Raw genomic sequence first — 14765 nt, forward strand, 5'->3', positions numbered from 1 at the left:
GTTCCTGTAAGACATTAAAATTAACACATCATTTTCCAAAAATTATCTCCTTTGGTTTTCTTAGCAACTATTTAAAATATGTCCTGGGAAGATTCTTACTCCTATTTCACAAATGAGGAAATTGAGTCCCAGCGAGAAAGAAGTTGGCCAGAGCCACAGAGATAGAATGAGTCATGGGAGTTATATTAGGTTGTTTCTACATGCAAGTACAAAACCATCTCCACTCTGCCATATGGGCGTTTCCTAGGTAGATTCATTCACCAGGAACTGAATTGGGATATTCACTTTCTTTGTTTCCTTTGTTATTTAGAAAGTTACCATGATGAAATTCATATTCTACTTATCAATTGATCAATCAATCAAGAAATACTTACTTACTATGTGCCAGACACTGCTACAAATACAAAAAGAGACAAAAGAGTATACTCGCCATCAAACATATTACAATTCAATGGAGAAGACAACATGGAATATATATATATATATATATATATATATATATATATATACATATATATATATATATATAATCTATTATGCCGCTCTTTATGTATATATAATTAACAAATAATATATAATAGAATAATAATATTATATATATATATATATATATATAATTAACAAATAATAACAGAGAAAGGGCACTAAAATTAAGAGGGATTTGTTGGGAAAGGGTTCCAATAAAATTTGGAACTGGGGGGAAGACTTACAAAAAGTCAACTGCTGGACCAGAGGAAGGAAATTCTGAGAAAAAAAAAATATGTGCATAAAACAGTAAGACATGAGATTAAAAAGAAATACATTATTTTGAAATGTAGTTATTAAAAGAGATTTCTAGACCCCATATTAAGAAACCCTGATCTAAATTGAGATTCTAAAGCTCAACCCATCAGCTTTTCTGGGCACCTAGTGCAAGAATTTCTAGAGAACTTTTCCACTGAGACCTCAGATCACCAGAATTTCAAAAAACACACTGTAACTTTCCTAAAGACAGGTGCCACTATCAATCTTCTTTGCTGGGAAACAAAATCCCTCTTGGTTGATTCTGAATTTCATAGATAAGTTTAAGCATGTGATCTCAAAGGAATCTGTGGGTAGAAGGAGCCCCAAATTTGTGGTCCAAGGACCTCCTTTGGACTTTGTGCTCTATTTCTTACATAGTTGTCTCCGAGAAAGGTCAGCTCTCAACTGATGAGTCTTATTTCTCTCCTATATTAAATGGTGGAATAAATAAGATGACCTCTGAGAAACCTTCTAGTACTAAAACTGTGAGATAGTTACTTAGAAAAGTATGGGTTATACAGGAGAGAGTAAGGGAGACCTTGGTTGATCCACCTAACAATAGACATCAAAGGCTTTTTAGAGCATTTCTAACTGGATTCAATTTCATAGTCTCTGTTGGTACTTTAGCCTTTCATAGGGAGAAGAAAACTGAACTGGGAGGTCTATAAGCTCAGTTTGAATTCTAGTTCTCATTTAACTTCAGTATAAGATTGAGACATTCATTCAGAAGCCTCTCTGGGTGCATTTGCTCATAGGTAAAAAGGAAAGGATTGCTGTAGATAGTCGTAAGCTCTCATTTCACTATAGAGCTATGATTTTCCAGAGGCCTTTGTTGTTGGTAGGTTGGCAACTCATTCTGGAAACCACTAAATTTCTCTTCCATTATAGAAAGTATTCCTTGCTGAAATACCACTCTTTTCCTTGAAGTATCTTGAAACATTCTTCTGCCCTTGATGTTTTTCTTCCTATCTTGATTTTTTCATTATAAGATGGTAGCTTTCTTTTGTTATTGGTAAATAATGGATCTCCTCAGCCTCTTTAAGCTGAAAATTGATCAACAAATAAAGCCCTTATAACAACTCAGCAGTTTCAGAGTATCTTGAAGCTCTACTATGTCTCAATGATTATAGCAGTAGTAAGATTATAGGCAGTGATTCCATTTGTCATAACTTTTTTCATTCATTTAAAAACTTCTGTGATGTCTGTTTTTTTTTCAAACTTTAAGCATGTTTTTATGGATCCTATCTTTCTCAATTTCTTCATGCTACTTTTTTTTTTATATTTTTAGTGAGATACTTGATATGAATTAGGACACTTCTGAAAGACAAGATAGCCCATTTATCTACTTTGGGTAATTGTTTCATACAAGCATTTGACTAGTACATCATCATGCCCCTTAACCATTTCATTTCTATGTTTTAGGAGGAATAATTTAAAATATGAAACATGCAATGTGCAATTAACTTGGGTTTTTTTTTTGAATTTTATTTTATTTTTTATTGAAGATTTTTTTTATTTTTAAAGCATATGCAAGGATAATTTTCCAAAATGACTTTTGCAAAATTTTGTTTTCCAATTTTTCTCTCCCTTCCCCCCATCTCCTCCCCTAGAAGGAAACTAATATATGTTAAAATAATAATAATAATATATATATATATATATACACACATATATGTTAAATCTAATATAGGCATACATATGTATACAATTATCTTTCTTGTGGAATTAACTGCAATTTAATTGAACCACATTTTGGAAGCACCATTTTTTTTGTGCAAGGAATTGTATTACATATGGAAAATGCAATTAAAGAGAAAAGAAACAGTCTCTGTCTATATCCCTCTGGGCTTACACCATCATTCTTGCATTAACCAGACTGAGTGGGCCTTCAAAGTTGGCACTGCCACTATTTCTAGAATAATTCTGAGGGTAATTTTCTTCCTAATACTGTTCATGGATTTCCACTTCCACTATCATACTTCCCTTTACAATCAGGTAACAGACACAGTACTTGTTGAAGAAATTGACTCATTTCTCTGTCATTTCTAGGTAAAACAATGCTAATTAGTTGGAGGGGGAAATCATGAAAGACTTTGTGAAATTGGCAGCACTTGACTAGTAGTCTAAAAAACAAAAAGTGGGGTTGTCTATGATTTCAAAATGAGGAGGGAGTTTATTCCTGATACATGCAAAGACTTAAAGGTTGGGAGAAATTCAGATCTGAAGAACATCTAGCAGAGAAAATTGATTGAAATAGAGAGAGTAGGAAGGGGGATGATATTAAATAAGGCTGTGATGGTACTGGAAGTGGGTTTTTTTATTGTCTACTCTCTTTTTTATTATTATTATTATTATTATAGTAACTTTTTATTGACAGAATCCATGCCAGGGTAATTTTTTTTACAACATTATCCCTTGCACTCACTTCTGTTCCGATTTTTCCCTCCCACCCTCCACCCCCTCCCCTAGATGGCAAGCAGTCCTATATATGTTGAATATGTCCTAGTATATCCTAGATACAATGTATGTGTGCAGATCCAAACAGTTTTCTTGTTGCACAGGGAGAATTGGATTCAGATGGAAGTGGCTTTGGAGGAATTTAAATACTAGGATAGAAGTATATATGCTACTTTAGAGAGAGTAACAGGACTCTGAAGGTTTTTTGAAAGCAACTTGATAATATAAATGAAACTGCTTTCATAATTTCATTTTTTGTAGCTTGTAGAAGATGAAAAGGGTATAGAATAAAAACAGAAAGACAAACCATATGGTTCATGCCCTAGGTCAGCATAGAAATAATAAGGACCTAAAATAGAGGGGTAGCCATTCTCCTTATTGTTATTGTTGATTTTGAGGTTGTTTGCCCTTCATTCTAGAAGACAATACAATATCAGGGATGTGATGCCCTAACATGCAAGTAAATTGGATTTAAGTGAGGGAGGACTGGCAATTACTAGCTTCACTTTCTCCTCTGGAGACATATGGATCCAGTAGCAAGACATAGATCAGGATGACTGGAGATAGCTCTGATACCATGGGCAATCTTGACCTTTTTAGTGTAAGGTCTATAACAGATGGCCATTTAACTAGGGCAATGCCCATTTAATGATTAAGTCTAGGAAACAAATTAGAATTGTATGTCTATGAGTCAGTGGTGGATATGTTGAGTCAAGATGCAGAAATTTATTGGACATACTTTTATTTCTCATCTATTTGATTAATTTTAATACTTACGAATAATTGTTTGATGAATATAAATATCAACATGTCAGAGGGAACTTCATGTTCATTGTAAATAGCATTAATGGAGTTCTTCTGAAAGAGATCTTTGAGGAAGTTTACACTTTTAAGGTTATCCGCACTTCCTCATAGAAGTGTTACTGAGGATCTCTCTCTGTCTCTGTCTCTCTGTCTCTCGGTATCTGTATTTACAAAACAAACTATTTCTTAGAATCAATAACAGACACTTCTGGAAAGAGTAAGGATGTTTTGCAATGTGACACCTTATTTTAGATATAATGTCTTTTCAAACCCACAGTGCTGCTTTTCATGAATAGAAATTCCCAAATCCCAAAGTTGAAAGCATCTAGTCCAGTCCATAAGTGAACAAAGAGTCTCTACCGACACCTCCAGGCCATGGTCAATTTGACTTATATTCTACATTTTGGATCCATTGAGATGGCTGTCACAATGAGGAAGGTTTTGTTTTTGTTTTCCTTTACGTAGACCTAAATTCACCTTTTTGTATCTTCCTCACTACCCATTTCTCTGTGTTCTTACCTTTTGGACCAAGCTGACCAAGTCTAATTTATTTTTTTAATAATTCATATTTATTCATTTAAAAGTCTAATTCTTACTCCACATCCTTTAAATATTTTAGCACAAAAGTCATATTTCCACTGATACTTCCTTTCTCCATTGTGAGCATTATTTTAAATTGAGGCATCGACTCACAATTTATACAGAAACCATGATTTCTCTAGTTTGATGTTTGTCACTGAATTTGCCTTCTCCAGACATTCCTGGTTCATCAATATCCTTCCATATCTGTTCCAGTAGTGATGCTGATACTTAAATATTGCCTGACCAAAGAGTAGTAGAATCGAACCACTGCCTTATTCACCTGCCTCTTTAATGACATACCTCCCTGGCTGCCTTATAATTCTGTTAGCTTATTGAATTTATAGTGAGGGATGTGCCAGAGAAAAATCTGACCAGCTTCTTTTAGGGGCCAATTGTTATTTTTTCAGTCATGATTATTTTTACCTTTATAATTAGCAAACCCTGCAATTCAAGGCTTGATGTGTTGCTTTGTTCATTGTGTAAATTTAGAAAGTGATGGAGAAAATGGAAATGATGCAGATTAAACTTAAAAGGGTGCTATGCATATCTTTTTCCCCCCTGAGCACTAATTGTGAAGCATTTACCAGAATAACATTGCTTACAGATAACTAAAAACCCAAAGCTTTTTTCAATGAAGTGCACTTTCATTACATTTCTTTCATTCAGGTTGTTATTGTCTATTTAACTTCTTGAATATCTATGTTAAAGTTAGGATCAAATGGATGGATCTAGGATTACTTTAATGTACTTAATAAAGTACTTCAGGACCTATTATAGACACTTACATGAAAGACACCGGGATTGGAAGTTGTGGTTATATTACACATGGCTACTTTTTTAAAAGATGATTTTCAGAACTGAAGTTGCTTTTGAGATTGGAAACTTAAATTACTTTTAATATGAGATACCCAAGGCATCAGATGATCTTTTTCCCAGTCATCCCTGAATACTTCAGATGTGTGATTTTATCACTGTATTTATTCTTCTGACCAGTATAGATTGTAATCACTTTAAATCTTTATAGATAGATGGCCTTTGTGAATTGCTATGGTGAAAAAAGGCATCTCTCTGCGGCCAACCAGATGATGAATTTCTGAAAAGGTAGCCAGACAGGTCCTCAAAGATAAGCTGTGGGATTCAATTCAAAGCCTTTCTAAATTGATAAGACACATTAATCCTCAAATGTTGTTGCTGGAGTTCTCAGAATTCCAAGGTCACCCCATTACTAGTTTGAGAACTTAGAGTAAGTCCTAAGTAGAGATCTTTAGGCTATGCATAAATTGAATTTCACCCAAGATCTGACTCCAACAATCACATGGAACACTAAGAAGAGGTAAGATATATTTAGGCCAGGTATGAGACCTGTAGGGTCAAGATTGCTTTATACAGGCAGGTACAGTTTAGTTAACATCTGCTTTGCTTGATCAGGGAAACTTTTTGAGAGTTGGGAAGGGGCTCTTCTCAGCTAGGTTGACTCTTTGTTGGTTCCCTTTGCTGTGCTCTTTTAGTTGGGCAGATACTTGATTAATGCTTTGGCTGCAGTGTGACAGTTCCATTCTTTACCTTCATCCATCATCCTTGGGCTATTTCCTATGGGTTTTAAGACCTAAACAACTATCACCTCACCAATAAGGAATCACTATCCCCCATTGTCTTCTTGAACAAATTATTCAGCTGTACTATGGGGATACAGAAAACTTGTGTGTCTCTGTCCCTGTCTTGTCTTTTTTAGAGATATCTTGAAAGGGAATTGAGCTTTCAACCAAACATATGACCATGTATAAATTGAGTGCAATATAGCTTTGCACAAGGACATTAAAGTCTTTACTTCTCTTTGGGGGGATGTCTCTGAATTACATCAGATTTATCTTATAACTTGCTTTGGGGGATGATCATCCTGTGGTTTGGAGAAGAGATATTTCTTCATTCCATTATCCCACTTCCTCTTGCATATTATTCCTCTTTTTCAGTGTCAGGGGATAGTGATGCTAGTCAGTCAAAGAAGGCCTGTCTCAAAACATGGCTATATGACAAAGAGAACTGTGAATTAAATTATTGGGATGCCAATTTTCATTTGCATCCTTGAAGTTACTAAAACTCAAATTTTCTCTCACCATGATCCTTGTTAATTTGCATTTCCATTTGAATCCAAGATAAGCATGGACACAGACAAGACCTTATTTAGCTGCTATATGTTAATAATGGATAGGTGAGTAAGGAAAGCAGAATAAATATGTCAATAGAAAAATATAATAACAGAAAAGCAACCAGGTCCATCCTAGATCCTATGCAAAGAGTGACGGATAGATGGATTACATGCCCCATTTATATTTACGCACTGTCAAGAGATCAAGAGGAAGGTTGTGGGTAGGTAACTCTGTGGAAGTTTTATATGCTAATATGAATGAAAGCAGCAAAAGATGAGATGGTATAGATGCAGTATTAGCTGTACCATTGGCTAGAATATACACAAGTTATTAGGATGCAGTTTTATAAAAGTGATCAGAAATTTTACAATTAATGAAATAATCAAAGAAATCGCAGAACCTGCAAAAATAAGAATTTGAGCAAAGTTTTCAAGGCAATAATATTGGGTGAAAAAATGCTTTGCTTGTGGACTATAGTAATAGCAACTTTCTTAAACAACTCACCATAAATTTGAGAAACATTTTATGGTAGTGTCTCTCTACTCCCTTATAATATTTATTTATTTGCTCATTATTTGTTTATTTGTCTATTCATTTAAAGATATTATTTATCATGATAGTTGGCTCAATGCTTCTATAAACTTTTTAATTTCCTGGGCAGTCAACCCAGCAATGGTCAGAGAGAAAGTATTCAATAAATGCTCATTGATTAATCAATTAATTAATTAACCACATTTCCCTGAACAACTAAGGTGTACTGAACTGTTCAAGTCCATAGGCCTTTGGCCAAAATCAATATCATTATTTGAAATTTATAGTGAAACATTTCTACAAGAATATGATTATCCTTGTTAATTTTTCATGATTTTGTTGAAATGGACACCCCCTCCAGCTCTGTGAAAGGAAGCCATTCTTTTTCTCTAACCTTGCAGTCTTCTAATTCATATATTCCCAAAATTACTTTGTAAAGAAACAATCTAATGTACTAATAGCCTACTTACTTTGACTTTTATCTTTCCATAAATACTATTTTGAACCATGAAGAAATAGGTTATTTGTAACCATAGGTGTTAATGCAGATTTTGCTTAGCTAAACATTTTAAAGCTACCATTACAGGAAAAACACTCTGGCAAAATTGGAAATACAAAGATAAAAAAAGCTGTGGGGAATATAAAATCATAAATCTGGTAGAAGAGAAAATTTTGCTGTTGTTTTGTTTTTCCAGTTCATTTTGAGAGGAGAAAGATTAAGTGATTTGCCCAGGATCACATAGCTAGTGTATGAGGCCAGATTTCAACTCAGGCTTTCCTTATTCCTGGTCTAGTGTTCTTTAAACTGTTCCAGCCAGATGCTCTAGGAGAGAAAAGAAAGCAAGTAATTTCCCATTTCTCTCCAAAGAGAAGCCATTCCATATTTAATCACATGCAAAACTATAGAAGCTTTCCCAACCCCTCTTAATTCTAGTGCTTTTCCTCTTTTGTGTATTTTATATTTATCTTGTATATAGATTGTTTTGTATATATTTGTTTGTGTGAATATGGTCACCATTAGATTGTAATTTCCTTGAGGGCAGGAATTATCTTTTACCTTGTTTTAAATATCCAGTGTTAAGTATGGTATGGGATACATATAAGGCATTTAATCAATATTTCTCAATTGATAGAATCAATATATATACACATGTCTGTTAGATATAGACAGATCAAACAGAACAGATATTAGGTCACTTATTATTACCTACTGGCGTTGGTGGGGGGAGAGGGGACACAACAGCAAAGGAAGGAGAGTTTAATAAGGATATGACAAAGACTTGTTTGAATTCATTCTTCCCAAACAAATGTGAGACTTCATTAATTTTATAGTTACCAAGATAAGCATTCTTTTTTGTTCTTTTTCATAAATGTTTATTTATTTTTAGTATTTATTTTAAATTTTTTTGTGTTCTAATTACTTTTTCTAAATTTCATCCCTACCTCAACTACTGAGAAGGCAAGACATGTGGTATCAAATATGTGAAATTATATAATGCATATGTTCATATTACCATGCTGAGGGGAAGCAAGAAAAAAAAAAGGAAAGGAAAATTAATAAGCAAAGTTATGCTTGAATCTTCACTCAGACTTCATAGTTTCTCTTTCTGAAGGTAGATAGCACTTTTTATCATAAATCATTTAAAGTTATCTTGGATCATTGTCTTGAAGCTAAGTCATTCACAGTTGATACATTTGATAAAGATATCTGATAAATTTGATAAAAATGTTGTTAACACATATAATGATTTCCTAGTTCTGCTCCTTTCATTTTTCATCATTTCATTTAAGTTTTTCCAGGTCTTCTTGAAATCATCTTGCTCATCATTTATTATAGCCCAATGCCATTCCTTCATGATCATATGCCACAACTTGTTCATCCATTCTTGAACTTATGGATACTTCCTCAGTGTTCAATTCTTTGCCACTACAGAAAAAGTTGTAATCAATGTCATTGTGCATATAGATCCTGTTTCTTTGATTTCTTTGAGATGGAGTTTTAGTAGTGGTATTTCTGAGTCGAAAGGCAAGCACAATTTTATAATCCTTAGAACATAGTTCCAAATTGTTCTCAAGAATGGTTGGACTGGTCTATAACTCTGGTATAGTGCAATGTTGTTCTGATTTTTCCACATCCCCACTAAAATTTATTATTTTATTTTATATCATATTAGCCAATTTGATAGTTTTGAGGTGGTATCATAGAGACGTTTTAATTTGCATTTATCTTATTAATAGTGATTCAGAACATTTTTATGTCACTAGTGACAATTGATTTTTTCTTCTGAAAAGTACTTGTTCCTATCCTTAGAGCATTTATCAATTGAAGAATGACTCATACTTTTATACATTTAACTCAGTTCTTCATATATTTGGGATTTTTAATATTTTGTTTACCCCATTGCATATAAAAAAATTCAACTTTTTTTTTTTTTACATTTTGAGTTTCAAACTCTCTTCTTTGTTCTTCTTTGTTTCTCTCATTGAGAAGGCAAACAGTTTGATATAGGTTATACAGGTAGAGTCAAGCACATTTCCAAATTTCTAAGTGTAAAATAAAACACAAACAAAACGAAGAAATATAAAAAATAAAAATAGTATGCTTTGATCTGCATTCAGACTCCTTTACTTATCTCTCTGGAGGTATATATAGCATGTTGCATATGTTCTTCAGAATAGTCTTGGATCCTTGTATTGCTGAGAATAGTCAAATCATTCAAATTTATCATTGCTGTCCTGATTTTACTCTCTTCACTTTGCATCCGTTCATATTACTCTCCCTAGATTTTTCTGAAATCATTCTGCTCATCAATTTTATAACACAATAATAGCACTCCATCATGATCATGTATTATAACTTGTTCTGATATTTCCCAGTTGATGTATATCCTGTGAATTTTCAACACTGTGATGCTACCAAAAGACCTGCTACAAATATTTTATATGTATAGGTCCTATTCCCTTTTACTTTATTTCTTTGGGATATAGATTTACTAGTGTTATTGCTGGGTCAAAGGGTTTGCATGATTTTATAATCCTTTTGGAATAGCTACAAATTGCTCTACAGGGCAAACAATTCCTCCAACAGTGCCGTAATGTCTCAATTTTCCACATCTCCTTCTACATTTGTCATTTTCCTTTTCTATCATGTTAACCAATCGAATAGTGGAATAGTATTTAAGAGTTGTTTTAATTTGCATTAAGTTAATCAATAATGACTAGAGCATTTTTATATGACCATCAATAGTTTTGATTGCTTCATCTGAAAACTTCTTAATTATATCCCTTGACCATTTATCAATTGAGAAATGGCTCTTTTTTAATAAATTTGATTCAGTTTTCTATATATTTGAGAAGAGAAGCCTTCATCAGAGAAATTTGCTTCATATTTTTCTCTACAGTCATAATAATTCTCTGTGTATTTCCCTTTTTCCTATTTTCCTTCTTGTTATTTTACTCTCTTTCCTTTCAGCTTTCACCCTTCCACCATTGTCTAAAATGTCTTGGTTCCCATAACCACCTTCCTGAACTGACATTTCTTTCTATCACTTTTCTATCTCACTTCTCTTATCCTGTAATGCAAGATAATTTTTATACTCAAATGAATGTGTATGTCACCCCCTCTTTAACTAAGTCAATTCCAATGAGAGCAAAATTTACACATTCCTTTCAACTTCCCTCATCTTTCCTTTAATTTTACTTTTGTTAGAAAATTATCCCATTATATTCAGCTAACACCTATGCCTTCTATTTATGTATAATACTTCTAGATGCACTAATAATGAGAAATTTCTTAAGTGTTATAAGTATCTTCTCATGTAAGAATGTAAAGAGTTTACCCTTAGTGAATCCCTTCTGATTTCTCTTCCATATTTATTTTTTATGCTTCCCATGAACCTTATATTTGATCATCAAATTTAAATTGAATGTCTATACCCCCATCTCAAAGAATTATGCTCATTTTTTTCCTGAGTAGGAAATTTTGGTTTTAATGTTAGCTCTTTTGCTTTTTCAGAATACCATATTTTAAACCCTCTGATTAGTAATGTAATTTCATTTTTGCAATCTCTTTCAGGAGGTGATAAGCGAATTCTTTCTATTTCCATTTTTTTCCAGATGATAGGACAATTTTTCTTGAAAATTTCTTGAAAAAAATTAAATCATGCCTTTCAAGTAGTTTAATAATTTTTAAATTATTTCTTTTCAATCTATTTTTCAGATCAGCTATTTTTTCCAATGAGATATATCACATTTTCTTCTTTTTCATTCTTTTGATTTATTTTTATTATTTCTTGATGGCTCATGAAGTCATTATCTTATTTTTGTCCAATTCTATTTTTATATAGCTTTTTTTATTTTTTCAAATACATGCAAAGATAGTTTTCAACATTTACCTTTGCAAAGCCTTGTGTTTCATTTTTTTCTACCCTTCTCCTTCTACTTCTTCCCATAAATAGAAAGCAATCCAATATAGAATAAGTATGTTCAATTCTTCCAAACATATTTCCATACTCATCATGCTGCACAAGTAAAAAAAACAAATCAAAAGGTAAAAAAAAAGAAAAAAAAAAGAAAAAGCAAACAAACAACAACATCAAAAAAGTGAAAATGCTATGCTTTGATTCATATTCAGTCGCTATATTTATCTCTCTGGGTGTGGATGGCTCTTTTTATCTGAAGTCTTCAATTCTGCCTTTGAAGGAATTATTTTCTTCAGTGAGCTTATGTGCCTCATCTCCCAATTCTATTAGGCAATTCTACTTTTTAAGGAGTTCTTATTTTCAGTGAATTTAATCTTTTTACATCTAGGAAATTCTGTTTATTAAGCAATTGAAGAATGTTCATTGGATTGTTGTACATTTTCAATAATATGGTTTATTTGGTTTTCTAAGGTGTTAGTTTCTTGAATATTTTCATATACCTCTTACTAGTCTGTGACTTATTTCATGATCTTTTTCTTGCACCATTTTCATTTTTCTCATAGTTTTTCTCTACCTCACCTACTTGCTTTTTAGAATCTTTTTGAGTTCTTCCATGGCCTGAGGCCAAGTTATATCTTTTTCCTCTAATCCTTTAGGATTTGGATGCTACAGTATTACTTTTTTAAAAAATCTACTGAGTTTGTGTTTTGATCATCCTTGTTACAATAGTGACTTTCTATGTTCAGAATCTTTCCTTGTTGTTTGACATTTGTATGCCTATTTCTTGACATAACTCTATACTAAAGTTGAATTCTGCTTCTGGGATGGAAAGGGTAATGTCTCAAGTTTCAAGTTCTTTGTATAGGTGTTTTCAAAACCAGACTTGAAAATGTTTCATTCTTTCAAGGTCGTATGATCTAAAAAGAATTTTGTTTAGTATTCTCCTGGCCTGTTCTCTTCTCTATGAATGACCACAAACATTTTTTTCTCAGCCTTGGGATTAGGAGTTTGGTCTCTACTTCTCTGTGATTGCAAACACTGGTGTTTTAGTGCTCCCCCTCACCCTGACTGAAACCCAAAACCGTTATCCAGATCCAGATTATCCAGATTAGTAATATAATAGAGCCTTGCCCTTGAATCCCCAACAAAGGGATTCCTATACTTTCTTTTTGATCAGTTAATAATATAATTAATAATTATAATATAATATATAATTATAATTATAATATAATATATAATAATATAATTAATAATTATAATAATCAGTTAATAATATAATGTTATCCAGATTAGTAATATAATAGAGCCTTGCCCTTGAATCCCCAACAAAGGGATTCCTATACTTTCTTTTTGATCAGTTGCCCATACTCTTTAATTTCTATGGGTTGAGAGGTTTAGAAACCACTGCTATTGCCACTGATTTAGTCACACCCAAGGATTGCTGCTGCTTTTCCAAGCTAGCCTATGCTAGAGTGTGTTCTATTCTTAACCTGATGTGATAAACTTTTCCTGTGAACAGTCTAAATTATCTTGGGTTGTAAATCATTTCACTTCATTTTTTTGTGGATGCTGCCATCCCAGAATTTTTAAAAAATATTATTTAAAGTTGTTTGGAGGAAAATTTGAGAGAACTCAGACAAATCCCTGCCTTTTCTCCCCCTTCTTGGCTCTGTCCCTAGTTTCCTTTATGTTTGAGAAACAAAGCCTTTATTGGAGAAACTTTCTGTAAAAATGTTTTCCAGTTTCCTCCTTTTCCTATAATTTTAAATATGTTTACTTTGTGTTGCAAAACCTTTTAAAATTTAATGTAATCAAAATTATCCATTTTATCTCCCAGGATTCTCTCTATCTCGTTTGTTCACATATCCATCCTTTCCCCATAGATAAGACAGGTAAAAATTTCCAGTCTCCTCTAATTTTCTTATGAAATGATGATAATGCACCCATTTTGAACTTTCCTTGTTGATGCAGGATAACATGCTGATGTATAATTAGTTTTTGCCAAAGTTCTTTTTGATTTTCCCAGCATTTGGTCAAATAATGAATTATTGTCCCCAAAACTTGTATTTTTGTGTTTATTGGATATTAGATCACTATGGTCATTTCCTGTTGTGTCATAAACTAATTCATTCCACTGATATTTCACGCTATTTCATAGAAAATACCAGATTCTTTTTATGATTACAACTGTGTAATAGTTTGAAATTTGCTGCTGTAGGCAACCTTCCTTTCCATTTTCCCCCAGTAATTCAGTGTAGGTGTTCTTTATACCAAATTACAAATGAAGTACCAATGAGCTTGATTTAATAGATCTTATACCATGAATCATTCATAAGATGAGTTTATTTAAAATAACTCCAATGGAAATAGTCTAGGAGAATAGGCTGATTTTAACCTCAACATAATCATCAGTAAAAAACTGGACATAAGTTATACTACAACTACTAAATGCATGAAAATATTTACACAGGAAAACTACTTTTCTTGCTTTAACTTGATTCAGATTCTTTTGCTAGTTGCTCCTTTAAATGTCAGCTTTCTTAGTTAACTAATAATTCCAGTGTTGGAAACCCAAAAAATAAATAAATAAATAATAGTAAAGTGGTTTAGTAAAAGAATCTTCTGTTATGTAAATTCATCATTTTAGCAAGCATTTATTAAATAATATGCATCAGTAACTATATTCAAAGCAGGTGATGCAATGATAATAACAACAAAAATGAAATAGTCCCTGCCCCTCTAGGAATATTCTTTTGCCCAAGGAGCGTCAATATGCACAAAGTAAATTACATGCATACTCAAGTGTGGAGACTGGTACATGCACACACAATATATATGTATATGAATATGTATATATATACATATATATGTACACACATGTACATTCATTTTTACATGTTTCTGTATGTTGGGAAAGAGAAATCAGAACAAAAGGGAAAAAAAAAACATGAGAAAAATGAACGGAAGAGAAAAAAAAAGGTGAAAATAGTATACTACAATCTTCATTCAGTCTCCATAGTTCTCTCTCTGGATGCAGATG

Source organism: Sarcophilus harrisii, chromosome 3 (genome assembly GCF_902635505.1).
Source record: "Sarcophilus harrisii chromosome 3, mSarHar1.11, whole genome shotgun sequence".
Taxonomy (NCBI): domain Eukaryota; kingdom Metazoa; phylum Chordata; class Mammalia; order Dasyuromorphia; family Dasyuridae; genus Sarcophilus; species Sarcophilus harrisii.